The sequence below is a fragment of the Lagenorhynchus albirostris genome, chromosome X, assembly GCF_949774975.1.
Source record: "Lagenorhynchus albirostris chromosome X, mLagAlb1.1, whole genome shotgun sequence".
Taxonomy (NCBI): domain Eukaryota; kingdom Metazoa; phylum Chordata; class Mammalia; order Artiodactyla; family Delphinidae; genus Lagenorhynchus; species Lagenorhynchus albirostris.
The window spans coordinates 28,474,240-28,485,382 of record NC_083116.1 but is presented as its reverse complement, the minus strand read 5'-3'; the positions used below and the strand labels follow the sequence as shown (position 1 = coordinate 28,485,382).

Below are 11,143 nucleotides of genomic sequence, written 5' to 3'. Positions count from 1 at the left end.
CTGACTTATTTCACTTAGCATAACACCTTCTAAGTTCATCCATGTTGTTGCACATGGCAAGATTTCATTCTTTTTTATGGCTGAGTAATGTCCCATTGTGTATATATACCACATCTTCTTTATCTATTCATCTATTGATGGGCATTTAGGTTGCTTCCATATCTTGACTATTGTGAATAATGCTGCAATGAACTTAGGGGTGCATATATCTCTTCAATGAACTTAGGGGTGCATATATCTCTTCTAATTAGTGTTTTTGCTTTCTTTGGATAAATACCCAGGAGTAAAATTGCTGGGTCATATGGTAGTTCTATTTTTAAGTTTTTGAGGAATATGCATACCGTTTCCCATAGCGGCTGCACCGATTTACATTCCCACCAGCAGTGAACGAGGATTCCCTTTTCTCTACATTCACTACATGTTTTTTATTTATTTATTTGCGGTATGTGGGCCTCTCACTGTTGTGGCCTCTCCCGTTGTGGAGCACAGGCTCCCGACGCGCAGGCTCAGCGGCCATGGCTCACGGGCCCAGTCGCTCCGTGGCATGTGGGATCTTCCCGGACCGGGGCATGAACCCGTGTCCCCTGCATCGGCAGGCGGACTCTCAACCACTGCGCCACCAGGGAAGCCCCACTACATGTTTTTTAAAAATTAGAATCAGATCTGAGTAACATAAGCGTAATCCTCTGAAATGTAGCCTGTCCAGCTATGCTTTCTGTCCAATCGATCTGCTAGATTCTAGCAATCTATGAAATGCTACCAGAAATTTGTTTCTTTCACTCAAACCGTAGTACCAGATTGACAGACCATTGATGACATAATTGCCTGAGAGTTGCAGTAGTGAAATGTTGGAAATATTTCTACTAAAAGGCATATATATCTAAGTTGACTCTCGGATATCACCAAATTTTGAGCACTTTCTCTAGCTAGCCCAAAAATTGAGCCTAAGCATCCTTAAATTTGGTGGACAATGAACTTAAGACATAATTTACTTAGGGACTTCCCTGGTGGTGCAGTGGTTAAGACTCCACGCTCCCAATGCAGGGGGCCTGGGTTCTATCCCTGGTCCGGGAACTAGATCCCACGGATATCACCAAATTTTGAGCACTTTCTCTAGCTAGCCCAAAAATTGAGCCTAAGCATCCTTAAATTTGGTGGACAATGAACTTAAGACATAATTTACTTAGGGACTTCCCTGGTGGTGCAGTGGTTAAGACTCCACGCTCCCAATGCAGGGGGCCTGGGTTCTATCCCTGGTCCGGGAACTAGATCCCACGTGCATGCCTCAACTAAGAGTTCGCATGCCACAACTGAGGAGCCCTCGAGCTGCAGCTAAGGAGCCTGCCTGCCGCAACTAAGACCCGATGCAACCAAATAAATAAATAAATATTAAAAAATACCTTCCTATTAAAAAAAAACCCAGAAAACATAAGTTACTTATATTTTACAATGAAAAAAAAACTAAAATGGAAATCAAAGACATCTGGGAGATCTATAACAAGTCATTAAATCTTCTTTCATGCCATAACATACACAAGTACGTAGCACAATGTCTAGCCACAGAAGAAGCCCTCAGAAATGTTCACTACTGTTACTCCATAATATATCCTTATCATCACGGTGTATTACCTGTGGCATATTTGGCATAATGGAAAGAGGCCTGATTAGGAATCACACATTCTGGTTCTTTAAGAGACACACACTGAAATATTTACAGATGAGATGATGTCTAGATTTGCATCTAAATAATCAAGGGGCAGATGCAAGTGTGTTGGAGAACTGGTTAGGGTGTTGATGAAACAACGTTGGTGATGGATAATTGTTGATACCGCGTGAGGAGTACATGGAGTTTATCCTAAGATTCTCTCTGCTATTATTTTGAATAATAAAAAAACATGTTTTTAAATGATCAGGGTTACAAACAAATGCTGACAAAGGCAGGCCGATAATTTAATAGCAAGGAGCGTGGGGACTGGCAAATTGGGGAAGAATATGTCTCTTCCAAAGAAGATGGCCAGTACTCAGCTCCAGCTCAGTGTTGCTGGGCAGGAATGTTGGGCCAGGACTGCCAGATTTTCCCAGTTTTTCAAGACTGGCCCCAAATCAAAATGTTTATATGAAACCTTCCATTCTTTAAATGTTGGCAACTAACTGAAATATGTTTTATTGAAAAGCATGCTGCCTATCTGAAACAGGTCTGTGGAATAGACTCAGTCTGCAGCTGCCAATTTGCAGCCTCTGCCTGAGAAGCTAATAACATTAAACAATTTTCATTTTCTGGAGCAGAAGAATGTAACTGAAAACACACCTAAAGCTAACAATCATAGGATGCCACTGTTCTGCCCTGTTGTTTCTCATTATAAGTCCCGCTCCCATACATGCTTTGGTCTCTCCCCTCCATCCCTGCCTGTGAGTTTCTCTAACTCGATCCTTCACTCTGGTTACCTAGTTCTGATCTCAAATTTCTGACCACTGAGGACTAAGACATCATGAGTGTCCAGGACAGGAAGTCCCATGGTAATGAACCAGGTCCCACTTGTCCTAGTCATCCTTGCTGACAAATTTTGTAGCTGTTATTAGTGATAAGCATGCATCTTGGGAGAGTCTTTTTTTTCAAATAAATTTATTTATTTATTTTTGGCCGCGTTGGATCTTCGTTGCTGTGCAATGGCTTTCTTCAGTTGCGGCGAGTGGGGGCTTCTCTTCGTTGCAGTGCGCGGGCTTCTCATTGCGGTGGTTTCTCTTGTTGTGGAGCACGGGCTCTAGACGCGTGGGCTTCAGTAGTTGTGGAGCACAGGCTCAGTAGTTGTGGTGCACGGGCTTAGTTGCTCCGCGGCATGTGGGATCTTCTCGGACCAGGGATCGAACCCGTGTCCCCTGCATTGGCAGGCAGATTCTTAACCACTGCACCACCAGGGAGGCCCCTTGGGAGAGTATTAAGAAACATTATGCCTCAGGGACAAGGTAACAGGCTGGGAAGGTCAGAGTACCCTGGAGAAGAAAAAGGGGATTTTATGAATCCCTTTTGGTCCCTCATGTGGTCAAGAACATTTTCCTGAAGTTCAGCAGTTTTTTCAATCTCCTTTGTTTCTTTTCCTTCTGTTAAATGAAGTAAAATTTAAACATAATACTCTATATTTTAAGTGTATGTGGTATGATTCCAGTCTTATTAGATTCTCCTGCTGCACACACGCCCCCATTCACCCTCTCTTCTTCATCCTTGTGTGTATAGGGATGTCGGTGGGAAGGTACATCAATATCATCAACCCTGATTATTTCATCTTCATCAGATGTGAGTAGATTTGTTCTTTTTACTTTGGACTTTTATGAAGTCCTTGTATTTTCATAATGCCAATTATCAGTTTATGACTAAAATGAAGTATTACATAAAAGAACAAATGTATAGAAATTTGAAAATTTAAAACTGCATCAACATTTTAATCTTGTTGATTTTGAAGAATAGGAAATAAACTTGCATTGGCAGATAAAATGCAGGACCCTGACTTATATTTGAATTTTAAATAAACAACAATGTTTTAATATAAGTATGTCTCGAATATTGCATGGGACATTCTTATCCAGAAATATATTTGTTGTTTATCAGAATTAAAACGTAACTCAGCCTCCTGTATTCTTTGTGCTAAATATTGCAACTGTAATACAAACATATTGTCATTTCCGTAGGAAATATTTTCATCACTTTGTACTTTTCTCCCCATTCCATTTATATTTTTTAATTCAGGGGAGATTTAAAAAATATGTACTTTGATTTGAGCCATTCCTGTATTATACACACATATACATACACATATATACATAGAGATATATGACACAGTACACACCCATATTATATAATATATATGTAGTGTGTATATGTGTGTATACGTATATACATATACACACATACCCCAGACACAAGATGAATTCACTGTATTGTTGAAATGGCCTCCGTGAAATATGTCCTGTGTCCCATCGCCCTTCCCTTCAGTTATTTCAAATACGGGGCTGAGAAAGGACACGGTCTCCTGTTCAGCTTAGACTCGGAGGGTCTCCTGAGGAACAGGAAGACCGGGAGGAGGTGAGTGATGCGGCCGCACCTTCGCTCTGAGGAGCCCACCTGCCTTCAGAGTTCGCTTCATCTCTCATCCCGCTTCTGAACGGTCCCAGTTAAGCATTTTCTACCTTCCTTGTGCGCATCTTCATCCTTTAATTCAATCCATCCGCAACCACCTCTTATAAATCCTACTCCCTCAACATTCTCATTCTTCCTCAGGTTCTTTCACAAGATGCCCTGGTCTCCCACTCTCCCTTCCATCTCCCGACTTGGAACAGACGTGGCCAAGCACCTAATACCTGTAACGGAGCAGGAGGCCTTCCCCCATGTCCGCTGCTTTAGCTCCTCTCTGAAGTACCTAGATAACAGTATCTGATGCACAGTTCCTGAGTTGTTTTACTGATTTGAAAGCCCCCCCACAGAATGGAAGATGTTAACTACTTGATGACCCTGACCGCATAGCCCCCAGGCCTACTGGAGCCTGAGGACTGATAATGTTAACCCCTGCGACAGCGCCCTGTTACCTCACCATCAACCAGTCAGAGAATTGTGCACCAGCTGATCACATACCCTGCGACACCCCCTCCTTCACCTGGCTTTTAAAAAAAGTGCTTTGCTGAAACGCTTCAGGGAGTTTGGGGGGTTTTTGGGGCATGAACCAATCATATCTCCTTGCATGGCCCTGCAATAAACCTTTCTCTGCTCCAAATTCTGACTTTCGGTAGCGTTTGGCCTCACTGTGCATGGGGCACACGAATTTGTATTCGGTAACGTACCTACTGGAATTTACTTGTCTTTATGTTTTTATTCCCTACTAGTCTGAACTCTGGAAGAAAGAAGCCCTGTTTGATTCATCAGAGAATTCGCAGTGCCTGACACTAAGTTGGCGCTCAACTATTGCTTCTTGAATGGTGAACAGACATTTTTGGTTTGAGATGATAACAGGATATGTAAGTGAAAATTCTTTGTTGGGAGTTGGGAAGGGTGGAGAATGAAAGCTAAAGTAGGAGAGGAGAAAAAAGCCTTCCTCAGCTCTCTCTATAATGGTTAGGTATTGTTCCTATTATTATAATAAATGTTGTTCTTTTAAATGTCCCTACGTGGTGCTGTGTACCATTTTCTTCTTCCCTCTCCTCTATTTCTGTGTCTATTTTATTTTCCTTTATTTTTTCCAGTTTTATTGTATAATTGACAAAAATTATATTCAATGTGTACAACTTGCTATTTTGATATATATTTACATTGTGAAATGATAGCCACAATCAAGCTAAGTAACATATCTAGCACCTCACATAGTTGCCCCTCTCCCCCTTTTTGTGGTAAGAACACTTAAGATCTACCCTCTTAGCACATTTCAAGTATCAGTCCAGAAGTGTTAACTGTAGTCATCGTGCTGTATATTAGATCTCCAGAACTTATTCATCTTGCCTAATTGAATCTTTGTGCCCTTTGACCAACATTGCCCCATTTTCCCCAAACCCCAACCCCTGGCAACCACCATGCTACTCTATTCTTCTATGACTTTGAACTCTTTTAGATTACACATGTAAGTGAGATCACACAGTATTTGTCTTTCTGTGTCTGGCTTATTTCACTTAGCATAATGTCCTCTGGGTTCAATTTCATTTCCTTTGGTTATATAGCCAGAAGGGAGACTGCTGGATCATAGGGTAGTTCTATTTTTAATTTTCTTGAGAAACCTTCATACTGTTTTCCATAATGATTGTATCAATTTACATTCCCACCAACAGTGTACATGGATTCCCTTTTCTCCATATCCTCACCAATACTTGTTACCTCTTGTGTTCTTGATAGTAGCCATTCTAACAGGTGTGAGGTGATATCTCATTGTGGTTTTGATTTGCATTTCCCTGATGATTAGTGATGGTGAGCACCTTTTCATATACCTGTTGGCCATTTGTATGTCTTCTTTTGAGAAATATCTATTCAGATCCTTTGCCCATTTTAAAATTAATTAATTAACTTTTATTGAAGTATAGTTGATGTACCTTTGCCCATTTAAAAAATTTGTTTTAAATTGCTATTTTATACTGAAGTATAGTTAGTTAACAGTGTTGTGTTAGTTTCAGGTGTACAGCAAAGTGATTCAGTTATACATATACATGTATCTATTCTTTTTCAAATTCTTTTCCCATTTAAGTTATTACAGAATACTGAGCAGAGTTCCCTGCCACTATACAGTAGGACCTTGTTGGGCTATACAGTAGGTCCTTGTTGGTTATCTATTTTATTTTATTAAAAATTTTTTTTTGATGTGGACCATTTTTAAAGTCTTTATTGAATTTGTTAAATATTGCTTCTTTTTGAAAAAAATATTTATTTATTTTTGGCTGCATTGGGTCTTCATTGCTGCATGTGGGCCTTCTCTAGTTGTGGTGAACGGAGGCCACTCTTTGTTGCACTGCACAGGCCTCTCACTGCAGTGGCCTCTCTTTGTTGCAGAGCAAGGGCTCTAGGTGTGCGAGCTTCAGTAGTTGTGGCACATGGGCTCAGTAGTTGTGGCACACAGGCCTAGCTGCTCCACGGCATGTGGGATCCTTCCGGACCAGAGCTTGAACCCATGTCCCCTGCATTGGCAGGCGGACTCTCAACCACTGCGCCACCAGGGAAGTCCCGGCTTCTGTTTTGTGTTTTGGTTTTTGGCCGCAAAGCATGTGGGATCTTAGCTCCCTGACCAGGGATCAAACCTGCACCCCTTGCATCGGAAGGCAAAGTCTTAACCATTGGACCGCCAGGGAAGTCCCGGTTATCTTTTTTAAAAAATATATTTATTTATTTATTTATTTTGGCTGCCCCGGGTCTTAGTTGCGGCTGGTGGACTTCTTAGTTGCGGCATGCATGTGGGATCTAGTTCCCTGACCAGGGATCGAACCTGGGCCCCCTGCATTGTGAGCGTGGAGTCTTACCCACTGGACCACCAGGGAAGTCCCCTGGTTATCTGTTTTAAATATAGCAATATATACATGTCAATCCCAAACTCCCAATCTATCCCTCCACCCCCACCTTTGCCCATTTTTCAATTGTGTTATTTTGTGCTTTGTTGTCGTGTTTTGTTTTGTGTTTTGCTATTGAGTTGTTCAAGTTCCTTGTGTATTTTGGTTATTAACCTCTTATCAGATATATGGTTTGCAAATATTTTCTCCCATTCCATAGCTTGCCATTTCACTCTGGCAATTGTTTCCTTTGCTGTGCAGAAAGCTTTTTAGTTTGATGCAGTCTTATTTGTCTACTTTTACTTTTGTTGTCTGTGCTTTTGGCATCATGACCAAAAAATCATTGCCATGACCAATGTCAAGAAACTTTTCCCATATGTTTTCTTCTAGTTTTACTGTTTCAGGTTTTATGTTAATTTAAAAAATTGGCACTTTATCCTTACCCTGACTTCTTTTTCTTTTCTTTTACTTTTTAACCTCTTTTACTGTATAATATTACATAAGTTACAGGTTTACAACATAGTGATTCACAATTTTTAAAGGTTATAGTACATTTATAGTTATTGTAAAACATTGGCTATATTCCCTGTGTTGTACAATATATCCTTGTAGCTTATTTATTTTATACATAATTGTTTGTACCTCTTAATCCCCTGCCCCTATCTTGCCTCTCCCACCCTCTCTCTTCCCACTGGTAACCACTAGTTTGTTCTCTATATCTGTGAACAAATTTATCGGGGGCTGTTGATCCATACTTGGATGATACTGATGATGAGATGGACCCAGAATTAGAAGAGCCTTATGAAAAGTTTTGTTTGTAATCAGAGAGTAAGCAAAAACAGTAAAATTAAATTTCAGCATATACGTTTTATAAAGCAGTTTAGGTTGTGGTGATTTAGCAGAACACAGGAAAGCAAGAAAATGTCACACTTCTACCAAATTAAGGATATGCAGTTATGTTACTAACGTATGCAGCATTAATTTTGTTTAACACTCTCTGCCAAAGTAAACTTTATTCCCTAAAATTTAAAATGTATATGTATATGTATATATATAATAGTTTATTGTGTACAGTTAATTCCATTGTTTTGGCTGCAATAAAATCAATTTTGAAATAAATGAAATGTTAAAAGTAAATTTTTCCAGCTGGTTAGAAGTTTATCCTTTAAATTCTATTCATGGGCTTCCCTGGTGGGGCAGTGGTTGGGGGTCCGCCTGCCGATGCAGGGGACACGGGTTCATGCCCCGGTCCGGGAGGATCCCGCATGCCGCGGAGCGGCTGGGCCCGTGAGCCATGGCCGCTGGGCCTGCACGTCTGGAGCCTGTGCTCCGCAACGGGAGAGGCCACAACGGTGAGAGGCCCGCGTACCGCCAAAAAAAAAAAAAAAAAAAAATTCTATTCATACTTTTCTTGAGGGAAACAGTCTTAGCCTAGAAATACATATTACTGCAAAATGCAGCATCCTTAAGATATGAATATTATAGCTTTCATTTGGTTTTACATTTAGTGACTCAGTGACTTGAGTTTCAAATATGAATCACGATCATGAATATTTTTAGCAGTGAAGTCTTAGAATATATCCTTAATGACTGATTATCCAGATGATATTTGATACCAAGGGCTTTCAAAATGGGGTTAAAAAAAAGACTTAGACTCTGTAATGGCCTATATGGGAAAAGAATCTAAAGAAAGAGTGAATATATATATATATGATTCACTTTGCTGTACACCCGAAACTAACACAACATTGTAAATCAACTATACTCCAATAAAAATTTAAAAAAGACAACAACTTAGAACTCCCAACTAAACAACCAAGATTCTTCACTGAGGATTTATTGCAATTTTAGAATTGTTCATTTTTTTCACCTAACCTCATTACCCTAAAGCCTATAACAGGGACTTCCCTGGTGGTGCAGTGGTTGAGAATCCGCCTGCCAATGCAGTGGACACAGTTTCGATCTCTGGTCTGGGAAGATCCCACATGCCACGGAGCAACTAAGCCCATGCACCACAACTACTGAGCTTGCGCTCTAGAGCCCACGAGCCACAACTACTGAGCCCGTGTGCCACAACTTCTGAAGCCTGCATGCCACAACTACTGAAGCCTGCACACCTAGAGCCCGTGCTCTGCAACAATAGAAGCCACCACAATGAGAAGCCAGCGCACCGCAACGAAGGGTAGCCCCCGCTCGCGCAACTAGAGAAAGACCGCACCCAGCAACAAAGACCCAAAGCAGCCAAAAATAAATAAATAAATAAAATAAATTTATTTTATTTTTTTAAACATCTTTATTGGAGTATAACTGCTTTACAATGGTGTGTTAGTTTCTGCTTTATAACAAAGTGAATCAGTATACATATACATATATCCCCATATCTCTTCCCTCTTGCATCTCCCTCCCTCCCACCCTCCCTATCCCACCCCTCTAGGTGGTCACAAAGAACCGAGCTGATCTCCCTGTACTATGCAGCTGCTTCTACTAGCTATCTATTTTACGTTTGATAGTGTATATGTGTCCATGTCACTCTCTCACTTCGTCCCAGCTTACCCTTCCCGCTCCCCGTGTCCTCAAATCCATTCTCTAGTAGGTTGGTGTCTTTATTCCCATCTTGCCCCTAGGTTCTTCATGACCTTTTATTTTTTTTTAGATTCCATATATATGTGTGAGCATATGGTATTTGTTTTTCTCTTTCTGACTTACTTCACTCTGTATGACAGACTCTAGGTCCATCCACCTCACTACAAATAACTCAATTTTGTTTCTTTTTATGGCTAATATTCCATTGTATATATGTGCCACATCTTCTTTATCCATTCATCTGTTGATGGACACTTAGGACACTTAGGTGCTTCCATGTCCTGGCTATTGTAAATAGAGCTGCAGTGAACATTTTGGTACATGACTCTTTTTGAATTATGGTTTAAATTTATTAAAAAATAAAGCCTATAACAGTATTCTGCTTTATTTATATGACTTTACCACTTTCATTTTATAGCATGAGTTGCATTGACTTTTCTACTAGAAAATTTTACTAGATCTTTGTCACTCAAGTTTTCATCTGCTTTATTATTGATACACCTTGAGAATCACTTTTCTAATACTTTACTATAATGTGGTACCACCTCAACCCTATTTTAGTAATATTTTTACCTAATGTCAAAAATCTTTTTCCAACTAACTAAAAGTAAAACTTATGTACAAAAGGACTGCTTGTAAATATGCATGTAAATAATTCTGTTAATAACATAACAAACTGTTTTACATTTGGAACATCTTTGCTAATACAGTTAGCTTTCAGTTTGTTCACTCTGGATTAAAATTAGAATCTGAGGTGGGGCTTCTGTTGCTTTCATTTTATTTATTTATTTCCTTTTTTAACATCTTTATTGGAGTATAATTGCTTTACAATGGTGTGTTAGTTTCTGCTTCATAACAAAGTGAATCCGTTTAACATATACATATGTTCCCATACCTGCTGCTTTTATTTATTTTTATTTTTAAAATGAATTTATTTTATCATTGGCTGTGTTGGGTCTTTGTGGCTGTGCACGGGCTTTCTGTAGTTGCGGCGCTTCACATTGCAGTGGCTGCTCTTGTGGTGGAGCACGGGCTCTAGGTGTGCGGCCTTCAGTAGTTGTGGCACACAGGCTCAGTAGTTGTGGCGCACGGGCTTAGTTGCTCCGCGGCATGTGGGATCTTCCCGCAGGCAGACTCTTAACCACTGCGTCACCAGGGAAGCCCTACCTGCTTCTTTTAAATAAAGTGATTATCCTGGATCAGTGCTCAGGGACCACCACCTCCTGGCTTCAGGCAACACTCACCCAAGAGGCTCCCTTTCAGTGTTGAATTAGCTGGAACCAGAGTTCTCCCAAGGATGTTGAAGGTGACAAAATACACTTGAAGGCCACATCATCCGTCAGCTCTGAGCTGCGGAAGGAGCTATGATATGCTTTCCGCATCTGGGGGTGGGGGAGAGGGGGTGAGAAGAGCCCCATGCGGGCCTGGACAGTCTCCTCTTGTGTTACCTTCGCAGAGGTAGGCCCCTCCCCCTCCGCTAGCGTGGTTTCTGTCCCCAGGTGCCCTCCACAACAGGGAAGGCGGTGAACAGAACTGGGAGAGAAGCCGACGG

The 11,143-nt window shown here is 40.8% G+C and overlaps 1 non-coding gene across 1 annotated transcript; it reads right to left on the bottom strand.

The window, feature by feature from the left end:
* Positions 1-6,926: 6,926 nt before the first annotated feature.
* Positions 6,927-6,999, bottom strand: TRNAC-ACA (transfer RNA cysteine (anticodon ACA)). The gene has a single exon. It is a non-coding gene; the product is annotated as a tRNA-Cys (tRNA).
* Between the last annotated feature and the right edge of the window lie 4,144 nt (positions 7,000-11,143).